Here is a 23215-nt window from a genome sequence, read left to right as displayed (position 1 = left end):
TTACTGTATACAGTGCTTGAGATCATTCTGTTGATTTACTGATGGATTTTGACTCAGTTCTGATTGACTGCGAGACATAAGTGATATGATGTTGTCTGTAATTGATATGATAATTCATCTCTTTCTCTCTCTCTCCATCTGCTAAACACAGCTCTTCTGCATTGTCTCCTGCAGTCAAGAGTTGCCTCGTCGCTGAGGGTCAGGGGTCACGCGGGTCGAGCGAATCTGCCCCACCACGTGAGCCAGACAAAGACGCACTCATCACACACACACACACACACACACACAACTAATCGCTTGACATCCACATCCTCGTTCTCTTTTCATACAGTCAGTCTCTCTCTCTGTCTCTCTCTCTCTCTGTCTCTCTCTCTCTCTCTCTCTCTGTCTCTCTCTCTCTCTCTCTCTCTCTCTCTCTCTCTTTCTGTGTGTGATATTCTGGCTGACATTGCTGGCGTGGGCAAAGTCTTCTACTCTCATCTCTGGCAGAACAATCCTTTCAGTCCCCTACAGTGTGTGTGTGTGTGTGTGTGTGTGTGTGTGTGTGTGTGTGTGTGTGTGAGATCCTGAAATTCTTCTGAGTCCCTCACATTGGTTAAATGCTTTCAATAGCCTGTTAAATGTAGAATGTATTTTTTCTGATTATTGTGACCAAAAATGATTTTTACTTTATGTATACACTGAAATGTGTTTCTTACTCAATAATTCAGGACAAATATCTGAACATTCTTAAATAAAGATACATTTACTTGAGAAGCAAATAAAATAAGGGAAGAAGTAATATTTTCTGAAAAATGTGTAAAAATTAATTGAGTTCATGCATAAACAAGCAAAATATCTGTTGAGAAAAATTATCTTGATTTTCCGTTGAATTATGTATTTACCACACTTGCAGATTTTTTATTTTTTGTATTAAGTATAAACTCAGTTACTCACTTTAACATTAAGAGTTTTCTCTAAAGATACTTTGAAGCATTGAATATTGTGACGAGTCTAAACATATAAAAAAACACATAAAATCAAATTTATTTAATTATTTTTTAACAAAAAAACAGAACATCATAATATCCTAGACTAAATTTTATTTATTTATTTATTTTTTCATTCATTCATTTATAAATATCTCTTGATTTAAGAAAGTTGAAAGATTTGTAAGTTTTCAAGACAAGATTATTATTGTTGTTATTATTATTATTATGATTTCAAATACTATTATTTTGTGCATTATTGTTTTTTATTTATTAATCTGTTTTTTGTAGTGTAGCACTTTAGTACAGAGTTCAAAGTTTAAAGCAGCTTCACAGTAATAAACAGGAAATTCAACTATTTAAGCCATTGTCCTGACATTTTATCGATTTTACACGTCAGATTTTCCTACCCGGGTTTACTGCGCATGCACACATCAATATCGCTTCCTTTTTCTCATGCTAAACAATGATTTTTAATGTTTTAATCTGCATTACTGTACATTAGGCAGGTTTAGGGTTGGGGTAGGTGTAGAATTGTATAAAAACACAATCTAATTGGTACAAAGAAATATTATTGTTGGTTTCCTGTAACTGTATCCCTTCTAGCTACAACTGTACTTACTGTATTTGCATTACTGTAATGGTAGATTTAGGGTTGTCGTAGGTGTAGACATCAATAAACCATAACCTTACTTACTTTATGAAAGTGTCATTATTCAGCTCGTTTTTTTCTCATCTTTCATCTTTTAGAGTCACATACATGTTGCAAATGTTAAATTCTAGTCTGATTTTTTGTGAAATAATTTAACTGTGTAGTGTTTGCATAAGTCGGCTCGTATAAAATCACAGCTCACATCGGTGAAAGGATTTTTTGATTTTCTCACCTTGCGCTGTGAATACATGAACCGCTGCGCAGGTCACCAGATTGAATCATTCTGACTCTCGCCTGCCGAACGGCGTCTGAAGGCCAAACTAAATAAGAAAGTGTGAAATCTTGAACACACAGTGCAGTATTAGTGAGAACTGATGTCTGAGAGAAAAACATGTCACCTCGAGAGTGTGTGTTTGCATTGAAATAATCTGAATAACCGCTGAATACTGACCCAAATGTGTCATCTCAGTAGCAGAATAGGGTCAGAAGGTCTTTATACACTTTTTAACAAACATATACACATACATCTACTTTCCTGAAAAAAAAAATCCTTCCTTTTTGGTTCTTAATGGAGTGAGTATAAATTAATAAATTAGTAAATTAATGATTAAATGTGTGATCTAGATGTTGAAATGACTTCAGAGACAGCAACACTGACTCAACCAATGGTGTGAGTTTGGGGGCGTGGCTAATTGTCTGACCAATGATGGATGGGAAGAGTGTTTGTTAAGCTTTTGGTACTAAAATTACACACTTCAGTTTTAAAGCAATGAAATTAATAGTTTGTGTGTGTGTGTTTCCCACTGTATTCCACTCTGATTCAAGATTTAATTGCTAACATAATTACTTCCCAAAGTTTGTCTAAGAATGTAATCAGAGATTGTGTGTGTGTGTGTGTGTGTGTGTGTAAGAGACATTCCAGACAAACCACCCCACTGCCTGGTTTTAGGGGGTCTGTGGTCTCATTCCTCATTTCCTTCTGTCACAGCTTCTCTCTCTCACACACACACACACACACACACACACACACACACACACAGAGCGGAGTGTTTCTCACTGTGAAGCATCAGAAGCTCATGTTATGTTGGCCGTCACCATGGCAGCGTCAGGTTCAGCTGCAGCGGCCTCAGAAACTGTGCGGACACTTATAAATATATGAACATGATTGGATTCAATAACACAACATGAAACTACCGGTCATTTATTGTAAAGTGACACAACGCTAACACACTTTCCAAGCCAAACATTTCAAAGAAAGCTGTTTGTTTGTTGTTTGGTCTACTAATATTTGGTCTTGTACTTTTGTCATTTTCCCTCCAAAATGATGTAATTTCCTGGTGGATGATGTCATTAAGGAACTATCGTGTATCCATTATAATGTTACAAAAAAGTTCTATAATTTTGAACATTTGAAAATGTATTCTATGCACAATGCACAACTGTTTTCAACATTGATAATAATCAGAAATGTTTCTTGAGCAGCAAATCAGAATGATTTCTGAAGATCATGTGACACTGAAGACTGGAGGAATGATGCTGAAAATACAGCGGTACATCACAGAAATAAATTACATTTTAAGATTTATTCACATAGAAAACCGTTTATAATTTTAATAATACTAATTATTCTTCTTCTTATTATTATTATATATACATATGAATACATATTTATGTATGTATATATGAATATTGAATTAAATGATGTAAACTGTAAAGAAAAACTGCAGAGAAAATTCTGTATATAAACAAAACTCTTTAACAAGACGAGAGAGAGAGAGAGACAGAGAGAGAGAGAGAGAGAGAGAGAGAGAGAGAGAGAGAGAGAGAGAGAGAGTGCACAGGGCTTTGATTAGAGCTTCATTATTCGTCTGATCTGCCTCAGTCATTTCTCTGCTCTTTTCATCACGCTGGCCTTTCTTTTCATCCTTCATTCCTTTCCTCCTGATCTCTCTCTCTCTCTCTCTCTCTCTCTCTCTCTCTCTCTCTCTCATCCTCCTGTTCTCCATCCACACTCCTTTCACACACTCTGCGCTTGTCTTGCATTTCTTTCTGTAAACGGTGTCTGGCATGTCAAATTGTTAGCAGCAGTTGAGCAGCCTTCCTTCAGCTGAACACACACAAACCCACGATATGCAACACAGCAAAACTATTGGAATCAATACTGCTGTCTACACTGCAAGCTCTGCCATAATACAGCACGACACTGTTATGATCAGCGGATCAATGCACGATGAACCAAATGTCTGCTGCTACTCTAATGTCAAGCTCTTACACTCTGTTCACACTAAGAACGATAACAGCAGTATAATAGCACCCACACCACACAAATCCTGCAATTAAAGCTCTTACAGATATTTCTCAGTATTGGTAGAAAAAAGTCTGAACTGTGAGATATAAACTAACAAGAATAGAACTGCAAAAAAAAAAAAAAAAAAAGTTGCAATGACCTTTTTATTCATTTATTATTATCCCATGGCAGAAGCAAGCGTCCATGCTACCGTTCCTCAGTGGCGTTGTTGTTAAAGTTGTGGTGTGAACGATTAAAAGCTTTTTACCTGAAATAGAAATCTTTTGTAAAATCATTTTTTGTCTTTATCATCAATTCTGATCATCAACAAAGAAACCTTGCTAAATAAAAGTATTCATTTCTCTAATTCTTTTCCAAAAAAATAAAAATCATTCTAAGCTTTTGAATTATATAATGTCTAATGTTGCAAAAGGTTTTTATTTCAGATAAATGCTGATGTTTGGATCCTTCTATTCATTAAAGAATACTGTAAAAATATACTCATCTGTTTTAAATATTAATAAACAGCAAATCATCATATTAGAATGATCTTTGAAGGATGTGACACTGAAGACTGGAGGAATGATGCTGAAAATACACCTTTGATAACAGGAATAAATTAACTATATTCAAATAGAAAACAATTATTTTAAATGGTTAAAATATTTCACAATATTACTGCTTTTGTTGTACTTTGGATCAAATAAATGCAGGCTTGGTGAGCAGAAGACACTTCTTTAAAAACATGAAAAATCTTACTGTTCAAAATCTGTTGACTGGTAGGCTATAGATTACAGAAATGTTATATTGTAATGTTATATATAAGAAATATAACTGTAATACATAAATATATAAATATATGTGTTATATTGTAATGTTATATAAATAAATATCATTTCTGTCCCCCTCACTTCTGAAAATACAGACAAACAGAAACACACACAGACACATGCATTAAAAAAACAAACATAGACATGCAGACTCGCACGCACACACCCACACACTCTTATGCAGACACACACACACACTCACACACACACACAAGCAGACACACTCATATACACACAACCAGAGACACACACACATGCAGTCTGTGGGAAATGCCCTGTGTTTGAGGACAGTACAGGCACACACACGTACAGATTCAGCATCAGACACACACCCAATTTCATTCAGCTATTCAGAGTAATTGTTCTGCATGCTTACATGACTGGAATCGTGTAATTTATCATATAAATACCTGTAATGCTTCATGAAGTTATAATTAAAGCCAATTAAACAGATATAATGACCTGCATGTGATGTTTCCCGCTGTAATATGTACACGCAATATTAAACGGTTTTGGTTTATGACTGCTGATGGATTATATTAGATATGTATAAAACGATCTGGAAGCATCACTGGTTAGTTTGTGTGTGTGTGTGTGCGTGCATGCGTGCGTGCATGTGCGTGTGTGTGTGTTTAAGGGATAGTTCCCCTAAAATGAAGATTTTGTCATTATTTATTTATGTCGATTCAAACCAGTGTTACTTTCCTTCTATGAAACAACGTTATCATTATGAACTAAAAACAAACATTTTTATTACTTAAAAGATAAACATAAACTGAAATAAAATAAAATATTAGAAATATATATTTTTTTAAACTTAAACTTTTTTTTTTATTTCAGCTAGTTGCCAACATTTCGCATTTTCCTTTAGTTTGAGGTACTAAAATAACTTAAACTAACAAATTCTATAGAAATATTTAAAAAGCAAAAACCCCCCCAAAAAAAATTGCTTAAACTTTAATAAGTGAAATAAGATAAATATTAACTGAAATACAATAAAAAAGTTACAGTTAAATTTAAAACAGGAAATAAAGATTTCATGTTGAATATATAAATATGTATAGATTTAGATAGTTTTAGTTTTTTATATATTTATATTTCTCTTTTTTGTTATTTTAGTACTTCAAAACTAATTCAGTTACACAGCCAACATTTCTTTTTAATTCTCTTTTTCATTTTAATTTATTAAGTTTGTTTTTATTTCTTTTTTTTCAGATTTATTTTAAGTTCTGGAAACAACTTCTTATTATATCAGTTTTAGTTCTAGTTAATAACAAAACTGAGAGAAAAAACTGATTACTCTTTAATGTCTGCTTTTGAGTCTTGAACTTTTATCTTACGAATGCAATTATGTACATGAATCATTTGCAATCACATACTTATGACATGTATTTATTTATGTATTCACATATGGCACAAAAATTGTATATGTTTGTATGTGTAAATATGTATGTGAATAAATAAATAGATAAATTATTCTAAATTATTTTTTTTAAAGTGTGTTTAATTATAAAGGATGAGAAGAAGCTATAATAATCCGTTGGGATAGTTAATGAGGGTTAAAACATTACTGAGACAGTTTTACCATGTTTTTCAGACAGTTTTTGTACCACATTAGTTTTGCAAAAGTGTATTTTATTCTTCTTAATGTCACATACACACTTAATGTTCGTAAAACCTCCTGAGTAACCACCAATCAGTTCATAAATGATGTTTGTCTCCAGCTAATATCCTCCATCGTCGTCAAACACACACTAAATAAATAACTAAATAACCAATGACGTGTGTGTGTGTGTGTGTGTGTGTGTGTGTGTGTTCTTCGACTAATTATCTCTAATTGACCAGGGGAAATGTCAAGCCTGTATTAACGCTGCATGGTAGCAAGAAACGATCAAAGACATGTGAGGGAAACTGCAGGCTTTAGTACATCTCACACACACACACACACACCCCGTGCTCTTTTGTTGAGAGATGCAGCGCTGAATGTCAGAGATGGGCTCAGGTTTGAACACATAACGCAGAGCTTGTCAGAGCACGAGATCAAGCAGTTTGGACTGATTTCACTGACTATGATCATTCATCATTATGTTTTTAATCTGGAATCACAGCAAAAGGGAATTCTTTGAATGATTATTTATAGAAGTGATCATTTGTGGTGTATTTTGAGCTCTGAACTGACTGCCGCATCCTTTGTTTCTTGTCTCTCTTGTTCTTTCATGTCTTTCTGGTCTGTTCACAGCAGACATGAGAGCAGCACATCTCTATGAAGACATAACTCACTGAAAAGGTCTTTATGTTATTATTTTATTATTATTATTTTAATTGCTTGACGTGTTTCAAGTATTTTAAGGGCGTTTTATGCATTATTTAAATTTTTTGTGTCATTTTATCATTATTTATTTTATGTCTACTATTTAAAGAGTATATTTCAGAATAATTTGAATGCTGAACAATTATTTCAGTTCTCCACGTTGCTTTCAAACAACAATGCGAACATTTACAGTCTGAAGATATATATATATTTTACATATATGTTTTTTATGGAGTTCAGGTTATTTATTTATTTATAAATTAATGGATTAATGATTGAACTTAGTGAACTTAAATTTAGTTTTTCAGAAAATTACCAAAGTTTGTCAAGTTTTACCAAGTTTTACCAATTATTAAATAATTTTTAAATATATATGTATGGACTGCATTTATAGATAGATAGATAGATAGATAGATAGATAGATAGATAGATAGATAATGTTAGTGTCATTTAGTCATTATGGTTTTTGTTTTTTAGTGTACTTTTTCCAAGATTAGTTATTGATTAATTAATTAATTAATTAATTAATTAATGATTCATTCAGGTTTTCCAAAAAAAAAAAAAAAAAAGTTTGACATCAAATGAAAATTTTATATTTTATGTTGATTAGTTATTGTTTTTTGTTGTTTTTGTTTTTTAAATTAATAAAAAATAAAATAAAAACATTGTCTGAATGCTGAAAAATGTGTTCAGGTATTCACTTTTTAAGTGAAAATAATTTTATCACATCTATTTATTTATTTGTTTGTTCATTCGTTCATTATTAATGAATGAATGAACAATTTATTTAGGTTTTTCAGAAAATGACAAACGTTTGACAAATTAATACTTAATAATTTTGTCTCATGCAATCATTTTATTAATTTATACGTTTTTTAGTTGACATGTAATGAATACTGTCATATTTTTGTGTCATTTAGTTGCTGTTAACAGGCCTTTTCTCGTCCATTCTCTTCATTCTTTACACAGCTGATCCTCAGACGTCACACACACACACACACACACACACACACATCAATCTTTCCTTTAGCTCGACTGACAGGCCTTTATTGTTGCACAATAGGAAACCCCCACAACACACAGATTCATCACCAGCCCCCAACAATCCCAGAATCCCCCAAGAGAGCCGCAGATGGTCACCCATCACGCACTGCATCAGATAACTGCAGTTTATCTCTGCAGATTAATATTCATCAAGAGCAACAGAACACACTATAATGTGATCAAGAGTCCAAACAGACACACAGTCTACACCAGCATTAGCCTCTTTCAGTACACAAACACACACTCATAGGTCTGAGACTGTTGCTGTTCATCTGAGATGTCTCTCATATCTCTGACACCTCCAGAGCGGATGCTGTTATTGTTTTAATCAGTCAGCAGCAATCAAACAGCCCGCAAAAACCTAGAGAGCTGCCTGCAATATTCATGATGAATGCTGCAGCTCTGCTGTATAATATTGCATTTCAGTTATTGTCAGACGTGCCGAGCAACATATCAAGACATTTCAGTGATGTATGTTTTTAATACTTCTGTAGACTATGAAGCATGAGTGTGTGAGTGAGTGTGTGTGTGTGTGTGGAACATTTTTGCAATTGTAGAAGGAAAAATATGTAGCCTACATTTTTTTCTGTATTTTTCATGTAGTAAATTGCATAAAAAAAAAGAAAAAAGAATGTCACTATATATATATATATATATATATATATATATATATATATATATTTATTAATAATTTAAAATATTAATACAATGAATACATTTCATACATTTATTCATTATATTAATATTTTAAATGACTAAAATATATTATAATAATGTTATTACATTAATTATTGTTTGATATGGACAATGTTAGTTTAGACGTATAATGTTTTTCTATTTTAATTTAACAATTAATTCATTTAATATGAATATAGATTTAATATAGATTAAAATGGATTAATAATCACTGCACGTACATTTTTCACTGTTAATTAAGTCAGAATTTAATTTTTATTATAAATGGCAAAGTGTACTTATGTACACTACCAATCAAAATTTTGGAGCTGGTAAGATTTTTTTAAAAGAAGCCTCTTCTGCTCACCAAGGCTGCGTGAACTTGATTCAAAATACACTGAAAACAGTAATGTTGTAAAATATTATTACAATTTAAAATAGCTGATTTCAATATGCGTATATTGTAAAATGTAATTTATTTCTGTGATCAAATCTGTATTTTCAGCATCATTCCTCCAGTCTTCAGTGTCACATGACCTTCAGAAATCATTCTAATATGAAGATTTACTGCTCAGTTGATTTGAAATAGAAATCCTTTGTATTGCCTGGATTCTCCTTTTATGACAAGTTTAATGTGTTTCTCAAACATTGGAAGGGTAGTGTACTTTGTTTAAAATAAGCTTTTTCAAGTTTCAAACCTTATTCATGCATTAAGACATTCAACATTTAGACATTCATATTAGTGAGACATTCGAAAACTTTTTGTGCATTGAAAAATTCTATGTTAAATGTTCTTTGTGGAACCATCAATGCCTTTATTTCAAAGGCAGAGTTGGAACCAGATATGAGAGAAGTCTGCACTATGTGGTGAATTTATGCAACCATTTATCTGTTTCAGCATCTCAGCACGGGTGTAGCGTTTATTAATCAGATGAGGTGTTTTTGTCAGCGCTTCTGGAGAATAACCTCTCTCAAGAGTGACATCACTGTGGTTTCCTGTCAGTACGGCAACCGTCGGCCTCGGAGGCATAGACATGATATGTGAGAGATGTGCTGCTTCCCTCGCTTCACACCTCGTCCCGTCTCTCACCAGCTCGCTTTAGATCTGCAAGCGTGAAAATAGATTTCAGAGCGGTTCTGAGAAATCAAAACATCCTGCCTCTTCTAACACACCTTCATCACCATCATCATCATCTTGATTCCACCCTGCTAACATTCTTAAAATAATGGAATGTTCTTATAATGTTCTCAGAATGTTCTGGCAAGGTTGTCCCAAAGTTCTGAACAAACATTCTTCCAGTGCTTTAGTAGAATGTTTTGATCTATTATAGAGTTATATGGTATTTAACAGCATTCTCTAAACGTTTTTCATAAAAATAAATAAATAAATAAATAAAAAACATTATTTATATATCATTCAATGTTTTTCAGAAACGGATTTGTTCACTTTTTTTACGTAAATATTTATGGTGCAGAGAACATTCAAAAATAACGTTCCCATAACGCTTGATAAAACAGAATGTTGCTGTAACATTTTCTTTAACATTCACATAACCAAGAAAAAAAATCCTTTCAGAGTTTAAAAACTAGATGTTTTGAACGTTCAGAGTTTTTGTTAGCTAGTTTGTGATTTGAAAACTGATTTTTTTACTTTTATAACATATGTAAATGTTTTGAAAACATTATTAAAGATCCCAGACAGCTCAGGGGCTAGCAAAAACATGTTCTAAAAACATTTTTGTAACGTTTTCATTAATAAAAAAAAAAAAAAAAAAAATAACATTATTTTGGAATGTACTTTTTATGCGAATTTTGAGGGAAAATTCCATTTTACCATTCACTGTGCAAACATTATGGGAATGTTAGTTTTGAATGTTCTCTGAACGTTCTGAAGCAACATTTAAAAAACATTAGACGAATGTCTAACTAAAACATTTCAGAAAAAAAAAATGTATAAATGTTTTGTGTTAACAATTTGAAAATATTATTAAAGACCAAATAACTTTGAATAAATGTTCTATTTATTTATTGGAAGAATATTTTTATAACGTGAGAGAACGTTCAATGTTAGCTGTGTCAGTCCACACACACACACACACACACAAACAGTTATTTCAGTCTGCTTCTGCATCGTACACTTTTAGTGTGCATGTGTGAAGTCTGTGTTATAGTCAGGATAAGGTCACTGAGGTTTGTGTGTGTGTGTGTGTTTAAATGTTGCATGAGTTCTGGCTCTGCATGCATGCGTTATCATCACATATCATCACCTCCTGCTTGATGTTTTGTGCTGTAATCAAAAAGCAGACCAGGCTTTGTGAAATGCAGCTAAGAGTTCAGAACTGTCAGGACTGAGTTTGGCATTCAAGCTGTTCATGTTTGAAACCTAAACTTCTCAGATCTATTTTTAGCTTTTCCCCCATTTCTAGAATAAACCTATAAACCATCTGAAGCCAGTGATAAAGAAGTGACTAAAAAATTTGGTAAAATAATTTACTAACATTTAAAAAGTCTCTACTGCTCGCAGAGCTACATTTATTTTACCAAAAACACGGTAAAAATGGCTACATATTATAACAATTCAGAATAAATGTTTTCTATATGAATATATTGTGAAATGTAATTTTTTCTGCTTTATTGCTAGTTGTTATCTAGGGTGTTCTGAATGGTTGATATGGCAATCTATTGCGTTTTTGATAGGTTCTTCATGAATATTATCCTAAAATTATTCCTCTGTTTTATCATCCATCAGGTGAGGCTATGTCATATTTATTGCTGCTATGAATATCAATCATGATGATAATGGTTTTACAGTGTTTGTCATTACAAAAATGTGTTTGTTTGCACAGACTGCAGCGGGACGTAACACCATCTACAGCGAACACATTTCATCAGGTGTGTGACTGTTCTCGGCTGATCTTAGACACGCAGAACTGCTTCAGCTGAGTTTGTTTGATATAATGAGGCTGGATTGAGCTGTCAGGCTCATGTTGATGGATATGAAGCTCAGTTGTGTGTATTTTGGGTTACACTCGATCGCCTCTATTGTTAAAAAGTAACACTCGTACATCATCTCTATTTCCAAATGCTTTGTTGCTTGGCGACTGTATCTCTTTGTGGTGTTCATGGTCTCTCATTACGCCAATTCAAAGCACGACTTTTAAAGATGCATAGCAATGTGAATATTTCTCAGGTGCGGTGTGTTTTAAACACAGGCACAGTTTCACATCATCAGCCCTTCTGAATTATCTGCATTCTGTTTTTATGAATTTCTGTTCTTAAAATCAGTCTTTGAGAATGTCTTCTACCAAAAAGAGGGTTTTGGAGGGTTGGTGGTTGCTTTGGTGAATCGGATGATTGGTAGAGTGTTCTAATTGGTTGCTTGGGCATTCTAGATTGTTGCTAGGATGTTCTAGGTGATTTATGAGGTGATCTGAATGGTTGCTAGGGTGTTCCGGGTGGTTGCTAGGATGTTCTAGATGGTGTTATTGTGTTCTGTGTGATTTCAAGGGTGTTCTAGGTGGTTGCTAGTGTGTTCTGGGTGTTCTAGGTGGTTGCTAGTGTGTTCTGGGTGTTCTAGATGGTTGCTAGTGTGTTCTGGGTGTTCTAGATGGTTGCTAGTGTGCTATGGGTGATTTCAAAGCAATTCTAGATGGTTGCTAGTGTGTTCTGGGTGTTCTAGGTGGTTGCTAGTGTGTTCTGGGTGTTCTAGGTGGTTGCTAGTGTGCTCTGGGTGATTTCAAAGCAATTCTAGATGGTTGCTAGTGTGTTCTGGGTGTTCTAGGTGGTTGCTAGTGTGTTCTGGGTGTTCTAGGTGGTTGCTAGTGTGCTCTGGGTGATTTCAAAGCAATTCTAGATGGTTGCTAGTGTGTTCTGGGTGTTCTAGGTGGTTGCTAGTGTGTTCTGGGTGTTCTAGATGGTTGCTAGTGTGCTCTGGGTGTTCTAGGTGGTTGCTAGTGTGCTCTGGGTGTTCTAGGTGGTTGCTAGTGTGTTCTGGGTGTTCTAGGTGGTTGCTAGTGTGTTCTGGGTGTTCTAGGTGGTTGCTAGTGTGCTCTGGGTGTTCTAGGTGGTTGCTAGTGTGTTCTGGGTGTTCTAGGTGGTTGCTAGTGTCTTCTGGGTGTTCTAGGTGGTTGCTAGTGTGTTCTGGGTGTTCTAGGTGGTTGCTAGTGTGCTCTGGGTGTTCTAGGTGGTTGCTAGTGTGTTCTGGGTGTTCTAGATGGTTGCTAGTGTGTTCTGGGTGTTCTAGGTGGTTGCTAGTGTGCTCTGGGTGTTCTAGGTGGTTGCTAGTGTGCTATGGGTGATTTCAAAGCAATTCTAGATGGTTGCTAGTGTGTTCTGGGTGTTCTAGGTGGTTGCTAGTGTGCTCTGGGTGTTCTAGGTGGTTGCTAGTGTGTTCTGGGTGTTCTAGGTGGTTGCTAGTGTGCTCTGGGTGTTCTAGGTGGTTGCTAGTGTGTTCTGGGTGTTCTAGGTGGTTGCTAGTGTGTTCTGGGTGTTCTAGGTGGTTGCTAGTGTGCTCTGGGTGTTCTAGGTGGTTGCTAGTGTGTTCTGGGTGTTCTAGGTGGTTGCTAGTGTGTTCTGGGTGTTCTAGGTGGTTGCTAGTGTGCTCTGGGTGTTCTAGATGGTTGCTAGTCTGTTCTGGGCGTTCTAGGTGGTTGATAGTGTGTTCTGTGTGTTCTAGGTGGTTGCTAGTGTGTTCTGTGTGTTCTAGGTGGTTGCTAGTGTGTTCTGGGTGTTCTAGGTGGTTGCTAGTGTGTTCTGTGTGTTCTAGGTGGTTGCTAGTGTGTTCTGGGTGTTCTAGATGGTTGCTAGTGTGTTCTGGGTGTTCTAGATGGTTGCTAGTGTGCTCTGGGTGTTCTAGATGGTTGCAAGTGTGTTCTGTGTGTTCTAGGTGGTTGCTAGTGTGCTCTGGGTGTTCTAGGTGGTTGCTAGTGTGTTCTGGGTGTTGCTAGTGTGCTCTGGGTGTTCTAGGTGGTTGCTAGTGTGTTCTGGGTGTTCTAGGTGGTTGCTAGTGTGCTCTGGGTGTTCTAGGTGGTTGCTAGTGTGCTATGGGTGATTTCAAAGCAATTCTAGATGGTTGCTAGTGTGTTCTGGGTGTTCTAGGTGGTTGCTAGTGTGCTCTGGGTGTTCTAGGTGGTTGCTAGTGTGTTCTGGGTGTTCTAGGTGGTTGCTAGTGTGCTCTGGGTGTTCTAGGTGGTTGCTAGTGTGTTCTGGGTGTTCTAGGTGGTTGCTAGTGTGTTCTGGGTGTTCTAGATGGTTGCTAGTGTGCTATGGGTGATTTCAAAGCAATTCTAGATGGTTGCTAGTGTGTTCTGGGTGTTCTAGATGGTTGTTAGTGTGTTCTGGGTGTTCTAGGTGGTTGCTAGTGTGCTCTGGGTGTTCTAGGTGGTTGCTAGTGTGCTATGGGTGATTTCAAAGCAATTCTAGATGGTTGCTAGTGTGTTCTGGGTGTTCTAGGTGGTTGCTAGTGTGTTCTGGGTGTTCTAGGTGGTTGCTAGTGTGTTCTGGGTGTTCTAGATGGTTGCTAGTGTGTTCTGGGTGTTCTAGATGGGTTTTCTAGATGGTTGCTAGTGTGTTCTGGGTGTTCTAGATGGTTGCTAGTGTGTTCTGGGTGTTCTAGGTGGTTGCTAGTGTGTTCTGGGTGTTCTAGGTGGTTGCTAGTGTGCTCTGGGTGTTCTAGATGGTTGCTAGTCTGTTCTGGGCGTTCTAGGTGGTTGATAGTGTGTTCTGTGTGTTCTAGGTGGTTGCTAGTGTGTTCTGTGTGTTCTAGGTGGTTGCTAGTGTGTTCTGGGTGTTCTAGGTGGTTGCTAGTGTGTTCTGTGTGTTCTAGGTGGTTGCTAGTGTGTTCTGGGTGTTCTAGATGGTTGCTAGTGTGTTCTGGGTGTTCTAGATGGTTGCTAGTGTGCTCTGGGTGTTCTAGATGGTTGCAAGTGTGTTCTGTGTGTTCTAGGTGGTTGCTAGTGTGCTCTGGGTGTTCTAGGTGGTTGCTAGTGTGTTCTGGGTGTTGCTAGTGTGCTCTGGGTGTTCTAGGTGGTTGCTAGTGTGTTCTGGGTGTTCTAGGTGGTTGCTAGTGTGCTATGGGTGATTTCAAAGCAATTCTAGATGGTTGCTAGTGTGTTCTGGGTGTTCTAGGTGGTTGCTAGTGTGTTCTGGGTGTTCTAGGTGGTTGCTAGTGTGTTCTGGGTGTTCTAGATGGTTGCTAGTGTGTTCTGGGTGTTCTAGATGGGTGTTCTAGATGGTTGCTAGTGTGTTCTGGGTGTTCTAGATGGTTGCTAGTGTGTTCTGGGTGTTCTAGGTGGTTGCTAGTGTGTTCTGGGTGTTCTAGGTGGTTGCTAGTGTGCTCTGGGTGTTCTAGATGGTTGCTAGTCTGTTCTGGGCGTTCTAGGTGGTTGATAGTGTGTTCTGTGTGTTCTAGGTGGTTGCTAGTGTGTTCTGTGTGTTCTAGGTGGTTGCTAGTGTGTTCTGGGTGTTCTAGGTGGTTGCTAGTGTGTTCTGTGTGTTCTAGGTGGTTGCTAGTGTGTTCTGGGTGTTCTAGATGGTTGCTAGTGTGTTCTGGGTGTTCTAGATGGTTGCTAGTGTGCTCTGGGTGTTCTAGATGGTTGCAAGTGTGTTCTGTGTGTTCTAGGTGGTTGCTAGTGTGCTCTGGGTGTTCTAGGTGGTTGCTAGTGTGTTCTGGGTGTTGCTAGTGTGCTCTGGGTGTTCTAGGTGGTTGATAGTGTGCTCTGGGTGTTGCTAGTGTGCTCTGGGTGTTCTAGGTGGTTGCTAGTGTGTTCTGGGTGTTCTAGATGGTTGCTAGTGTGCTCTGTGTGGTTGTCAGCTGGTGGCTAGAGTATTCTTGATTGTTGCTATGTTGTTCTGGGTTGTTGCTAGGTTGTTCTAGATGGATGTTAGATGGTTGATAGGGTGTTCTGGATGGTTGCTAGGTGGATTCACACTGTCAGAAGTGAGAACAGCCTTCACTTTTGAGTCTATGTGTTCTTCTGGACTTTATATGGCTCTGTTCCCTCCTTCAGTGTCCATCTGGTTGACAGTGATAATTCAGCACAAAAGCTGTCACTCAAATCCACAAGATTCTGATCATTCGGCTGTGATGGACCCAACACTTCCTCTCATGATCAGGTGTCTTCTCTAAGTGCCTCTGAGTAGGTGTGACTCTTTCTAACATCAATCAGTGTGACAGGACATCAATATTGTGCTTGTGTGTGTTCCCATGACATCCCATAATCCACCTCTCCTTTAGCATGGTGATGTGTTGATGTGATGTACAGACATGCCTTTAACCCTGCATGTTGATTGTTTTACTGTGTTTAAATGCCAAACACGTTCACACACACTCAAACACTCAGAAAGGAGCTTGTCTTCATATTTTCATTTCGACAAAGATGCTAAACAATTTTACAGAAAATGTTTCCTGTTGGATATTTTTGATGCCATTCACCTGCTTAATGATAAAATATGTAAAAAATATAAAGACGATCACAGAGTGCAGGACATCAGTACATTTGAACTCCTCTAAAGAGCCTTTCTTAAAAATAAATAGTTAAATTCTGATTGGTGAATTTTATAGATCTCTCAGGAAAAAGCAAGCACACAACCATAAAAAATAAAATAAAAAACTAAACAAAATATCTGGGTTGTCTTTAATCTAAAATCCAAAATAAAGTAAGTGAGTAACTAAATGCTGATTTAAATGATTAGTATCATTAATATATTGCATTTACAGTTAATATATTTCAATATAACATTTAACTTAATTATTATATTTTATTATTATGATATTGCATGTCTGATAACAACAAATTTTAATATATATGTAAATGTATGTAACATATATATATATATATATATATATATATATATATATATATATATATATATATATATATATATATATATATATTTACATATATTACAGTTTTTTGTTATCAGACATGCAATATCATAATATATAATAATTTATTTAGTCTTTACATATTATATATTTATTCATTTATAGATAAAAGTTACTGTAATATGTATGTGTATATGCACAAATTTTATATATTTATTCACGTTTCATTATACATTATATATTTATTGATTTATTTTTATATAACTGAAATTTGCTGTGTGTTTGTGTTTCACATGCATTAACGTTTGGCTGCTATATATTTATATATATATATATATATATATATATATATATATATATATATATACACACATACACATACAGTAACAAAGAAATATATTTTCTATCAGTGTAAAGTCCAATAACTACCCTAAAAAGTTATTTTTAAAAGTATATAAATATATAATAAATAATATTACATATATTAATTTATTTATCATAGCAACTTTTTTGTTTGTTTGTCTACTTGCAGCAAAAACAAACAAACAAAAACAGAATCAAATACTTAAACTACAGATATTTTTTCTGGTACAATGACTAAATGAAATGCAAAAAGTGTATAAAAAAAAAAACCTGGACATGTCCTTCTCAGGATTCATACATGCATATACATGTGTTACATAGGAAATTGAATTCCTGACCTCAGGAATCAAATAAGCGTGTGTATATGTATTATATGTGTGTGTGTGTGTGTTTCAGTGTTTGCTCTGTGTGTTTGTTTTTCCACAGACCCATAAATAAGGTTGTATAGTGATCCAGCTCTGTACACGGCTAGATGACACGCTTCATGTTTGTGTGTGTGTGTTTGTTTATGGCACATGTGTTTCTGCTTTATGCAGTGTGTGTGTGTATGTGTGTGTGTGTGTAGTAACGGGGGTATAGGACTCCCTGTAGTTCCTCTTTCAGATATTTTAATTAGATAAAAGGCGTCTGGATTAAAGGCAGTTCCTTAGTGCAGACTTCCCTCCAGTGCGGTGGAGAGTTGATTTATGGGGCTTCAGCAGACAGAGCTGCCCAGTCAGGAGCTCCGCAGGTGGGGGAGACAACAGTCCTGCACCCCCCACTGATGGAGAACCTGACACACACTCGGACAGAACTACAGACAGATACAGAGCAGACACACAAGCCTACAGCCATTAACAATGGTAAAATACTTGGAATTGCAAATCAATATGCAGAAACAATCATAAGTGAGTCATCTGAGCATAATTCTGTGGCACTTCCAAAATTGTTTGTTTTTAGAATGCAAACACTTGAACCAATGGCGAAAGTTTAGGGCGTGGCTTTCTCTAGGGCTGACCAATGGTAGACGAGGAGTGTGTTCAGGAAACCTCTTTGAAAACAGTCATAACTTTTACACTTCAGCTAGTGGTGTAGTCATTAGTTCACATTTAAACAGCGTTATTCAGAGTTGTTTTATTTAATGTTATAGCTTATTTAAATATTTTAATTTGACCTTGAATTTTTATTTCCAGAATTTCATTTGAATCATTACTAAATATATAATATAATATAATATAATATAATATAATATAATATAATATAATATAATATAATATAATATAATATAATATAATATAATATAATATTTTTTTAGTTTTCAGGTTTTTGCTATTATTTACTATTTCTGGTTCTTTAAAATGTTAATAACTTTTTATATTTTTTTAGTTTTCATATTTTCAAATCTAAAATTTCATCTTGTTTAGACTTATTTAAACATAAGTCTAGCACAAATGTACTATTACTACTACAAAGAAAAAACACTAATTAATATAGTGTATAAGAAAAATATAAAAATATATAAATTATTAAATAAAATAAAATTAATATTATATAATATGCATTGTTATTAATTTATAATATATATTTTTACTATAGCTCATTAATATTTTAAATTAACCTTTCATTTGTATTTTCAGTTTTCATTTTAATTTCAGTTTAATTATTTTTTTTATTATCACTTTCTGTTTTTTTTTTTTTGGTGTTTTTATATCTCCATATAGTTTTTTTTTTTTTTTTTTTTTTTGTCATTTTAGTTTTTCAACATACAATTATTTATTAATTTTTGTTATTTTTAATAATAGCTGCGAAAGCAATATTTAATCTAATATTTATATTTATATATATTGTCTTTAAAAAAAAAACATACAGATAAAAATGTCTTTCCCTGATTTTTCAAAATCGTAATCTCTTTTGTAAATATAGAAATGCATTTTTTTCAAATCAAAATTTAGTTTTCTAAATTTCTAAATAATGCACTTTCTGATCCACTGTGTTTATGTTCTGGACCCAAAAAACAGTCAAGCTTTGCAAAACATTAGCACACTTTGTGTATTTATGCTAAATATACTACATACACAAGCTAAATACAATATAAATATTACTTTTAACATTGTAATTTAACAAGGTAAATTCCAAATTCCATCACTCAGTTCCAAAATCTAAACAGTGTGCAATTTTAGCATTAGATTAGAGTTGCTCATGCCTATTATAAACATACAAGTTGTTCAAAACTGATGGGGGATAGTCAATGCTCATAAGTATGAGAAACATGCTAACATTATGCTCTCTGCTGTGTGCTAGTCAAGCTTCTGTTGCTGCTGCTCGTGTAAGTGTTTCAGGTTGGTCTCTAATGAGAAAGTTGCTCCCTATGTAGACGTCGAGGCAGTTGACTGTGTTTTGGCACAGATGTTATACCATACGCTGCAGGTCTGATGGAGTCCAGACCTCTAGTTCTGTTTAGCATCAGCGCTAACACATTTATTACTGTTTGTCTGAACACTGTTTATTGAACTGATTTATAGTTTACAGCATTTATTTGTTTGTTTGCTGGTCACAGCGCTGTTTTTATACGCTGCCGTTTGGATTATACAGTTTGCATTGAGAAAATTAGGCATGTCGGCTTTGTAAACCTAAAATGACTCACAAAATATCAAATATAGTTTGAAAATCAAAATATTTAAGTATGTTAAGTTCATTTCAAGAATATTGTCTTAATATGTTTTAAACATTTTCGGAGAAAAGTCCTGAAATTGTTTATTTTTTTACTGGCAAATGCTTGTTTCTTATTTTAAGCATAAATCTAATCTCAAATCATTATTTTGATTTGACTTGGTAGAAAATAAATTAGAGGTCAGAGTTTTAATTTGAAAACGCTTGTCAAAGCACCATAAACTTAGTATTTTATTTTATATTTTAGCCATTTTTTACAGTCATTTTTCTGTGGTGCATAACGATTTTCTCTCTCTCTCTTTAAGAAACAAAATATCAAGGACACAAACGAATGCAGTTGCACTAAAAAAAGAAAGCAGGCAAGAGATTTTGTATGTTTTGATCCAGCGTTCTGACTATAGCCTTCGGTTTCTGTGGAGACAGAAGTTTGTGAGTTTGACATGTTATTTTCTGGTTTGAACTTCTGAGAGAGAGACAAATCTACACAATCCAATCGATGCTGTTCTGTACGTTTCTTCACTGTAATTACTGGCAATCCACAAAGGAATTCACACAACTCAGCTTTTCCCTAACAACAGCCAGAGAACACAACTCTCTCTCTCTCTCTCTCTCTCTCTCTCTCTCTCTCTCTCTCTCTCTCTCTCTGTCTCTGTCTTATAACAACCTTATGGCTCTTATAACATCCAGAATCAAGGCAGAGTTTGCATATTTTAAACTAATGAATGATATGGACAACTTTATTGAAATTTGGGCTTTGAATGATGTTTTGTGCTCAGTGGATTATGAAAATGAGCTGGTTTTAAATTTATGAGGGTTTCTTTTGTGACTTGAAAAAAAAATTATTCAATACTTTGTAATGTCTATGAGGATGTATGAGTTTCTGAGTGGGTATATGTGTTTATCAATGTACATCTGAGAAAATAGATGTTTATGAAGAATGTCTTTATAGTGTAAGTATAAATAAAGGTGTTAAAAGTCTCTCTCTCTCTCTCTCTCTCTCTCTCTCAGATTTCTGGGCTCCGTCTCATTCGTTCATTGGTTTATAAGTGCTGTGAGTTCAGGGGTATGTTCGTGTCCTGTGGGCTCCTGTTGTCATATTGAGAATGTTGCATCATGAGACATTTATAGACGTGTTTATTTATCATTGGTGACTATCTGAGCATCTGGAGATCTGAGGAGTTTGTTAGTAGGTAACTAAGTCAAGTCATGAGTGATTTGAACAGACGCCTGAACCTACACTAAACTAAAAGTTTTCAACATTGATAATAATAAAAAAAAAAATTCTAATTACCATATTAGGATGATTTCTGAAGATCATGTGACACTGAAGACTGGAGGAATGATGCTGAAAATACTGCTTTGATCACAAAAATAAATTAAATTCGAATGTATATTCACATAGTTAACCATTATTTTAAATTGTAATAATATTTCACAATTTTTATAGTATTTTGGATCAAATAAATGCAGCCTTGGTGAGCAAAAGAAAGTTTAATTGTTTTGCTTGTAGCTCAAATGATTCAAGGAGTGTGAATTTAGTAATTAAATGAGCTCCTTGATGAATTTTTAGGGTTTGATTCAGTGTTTTGTTTAAGAGAGGCTTAGTTAAACCTGTTGATGTGATTCAGGCTCATCACGAGTAAATTAACAGCAGATATTCGTGGGGCTAGTGTTTTCCTGGTTGAACAGTTGGAATAATAAAACTCTTCCAGGGGATTGTTTTATAGACAGCATGCGGACTACCACAAGCTGAAAGATTGGAAATGAACTACACAGACAACTTCAAAGGTAAAAAATGATTCATAAGGGTTTGGTTTAGGGCAGGGTTTGGGTTTGTCTGTTATAATTATAATTAGCTTCATATAAAAACAACAGAAGTCAGTCATGTGACCTCATTTAGAAAAACATTACAGTGACTTCACTGTAGAAAGTGATTGCAAAAAAAAAAAAATCTGTAGTTTTACATTCCCTTACTGTATAAAAACTGTAATAGATTTAACCTTACATATCCTAATTTTACAGTGAATTTTCAATTGTTTTGAGTTTTCAACTAGTTTATTTCTGTAAAATCAACAGGATTTTTGCAGCATTGTTAACTAAGAAGCTCAAACAAGGTTTAGTTAACTGAAACTATTAAAACATAAAAATATATTTTTGTTAAATGAAATAACATATTTTATATATTTTGTATGAATATAATATAATATAATATAATATAATATAATATGAAAAAAATCAATTGAAATTAACATCTTACAAAATTTTACAAATGTGCAAAATTATCCAAAATATTAATAAAAACTATAATAGTAATACATTCTGCATTTGCTCTATTCAAACATGTTGCATGCGTTCCATTTCATATATGTATATATATATTACGAATGATTTCAAAGCTTCAACGCACTTAAATTTCCTCAAACAAAGCTGTTAAATGACTATTAAAACGTAATATAGAAGTCTAGAAAAACAGCATTTGAGTCATACAGATGACTGTTAGCATGCTTTTGTCTTCTTTGGACCATGACAAGTTCCTCAAAGCGAGTTTGAAACAACATGAGGGCAAGTAAATAATGGCAGACTATTGACCAGACTCATTTGTTGAACTCGGTGGAGGATGGTGGCTGACTGACGCACAGACGCTTCGGCTCCACGTCGGAGTCAGTAGCAGTCGTAGCGTGTGAAGAGCGAACCGAAAACACTCGGCATATGAGGGCAACGACATTATCTGATTGATAAGAAAGAGCAAAAGAAAATGAAATCAGATAAAGTGACTTTGTGGTTTAGTGTGGTGAAGTGAAGCAGGTTTTGGCTTGTGCGGTCGGTCGCTGTAACATGCACTTACACACGCTCATCTGTGTTCAAAATACAAATATATATTGCTTAAATACAATAATGATTCCTATGTTAAGAACCATTTTTGTTTGTAATAAAGAAAGCTGAATTAAATGTTAAATTAAATTCAGTACACCTTTACTTTGAAATGTACTACTAAAACTTTTAAGTAATATGATATTATGCATTTTTTAATAGTAGTTAATTGAATTTCCCATTGCTTATTTAACATGAAACTAAAATTTAACATAAAAAAGTTCTAAAATAAGGCATTGATTTATTGATTGACTTAAGGTCAATACTTGAATTTCAAGTATTTATTTTTACACAGGTGTTTTATCTGTATTTTGGATTTTGCAATTATTACTTATGTACAATTATGTATTTTATTTTGGGGTCAAATGATTCATGGGTCAAAATTCACTCAAAATGTCTGTATGCTGACTACTAAACATATTACATAAATTCGTATTATGATATGCATACTGAGAAGTTTTAATTATTCATTGAATATATTTTATTTATATTCATTTCAGTTTTATTCTGCAAATATATTTATTTATTTAATTTTTTTTGCATAAAGGTATATATATATATATATATATATATATATATATATTTTTTAAGGTTTTTAAATCATTAAGACACTTAAAATATATGCATATATATATTTTTAGTGATAATGAAATAATAATAATTTTTTTTTCACATATTTTAGAGCTGAGCATAAGAACAAATATTTTGTGTTTCAATGCATTAATTGTAATAGTTTAGTC

General features: G+C 34.2%; 1 long non-coding RNA gene across 24 annotated transcripts; it reads left to right on the top strand.

Moving 5' to 3' along the window:
• The first annotated feature begins 12415 nt into the window (after window positions 1-12415).
• On the top strand, window positions 12416-15287 carry LOC127986415 (uncharacterized). 24 transcript variants are annotated; one of them, XR_008160856.1, is made up of 3 exons: window positions 12416-12446; window positions 14189-14248; window positions 15237-15287. It is a non-coding gene; the product is annotated as an uncharacterized LOC127986415 (long non-coding RNA). The 24 variants fall into 24 exon arrangements; XR_008160862.1 differs by lacking the exon at window positions 15237-15287 and adding an exon at window positions 15177-15227; XR_008160868.1 differs by lacking the exon at window positions 15237-15287 and adding an exon at window positions 14562-14612.
• The last annotated feature ends 7928 nt before the right edge of the window (window positions 15288-23215 follow it).

Source organism: Carassius gibelio, chromosome B21 (genome assembly GCF_023724105.1).
Source record: "Carassius gibelio isolate Cgi1373 ecotype wild population from Czech Republic chromosome B21, carGib1.2-hapl.c, whole genome shotgun sequence".
NCBI classification, from domain to species: domain Eukaryota; kingdom Metazoa; phylum Chordata; class Actinopteri; order Cypriniformes; family Cyprinidae; genus Carassius; species Carassius gibelio.
The sequence above is the reverse complement of the archived record's forward strand: the minus strand, read 5'-3'. Positions and strand labels throughout refer to the sequence as shown.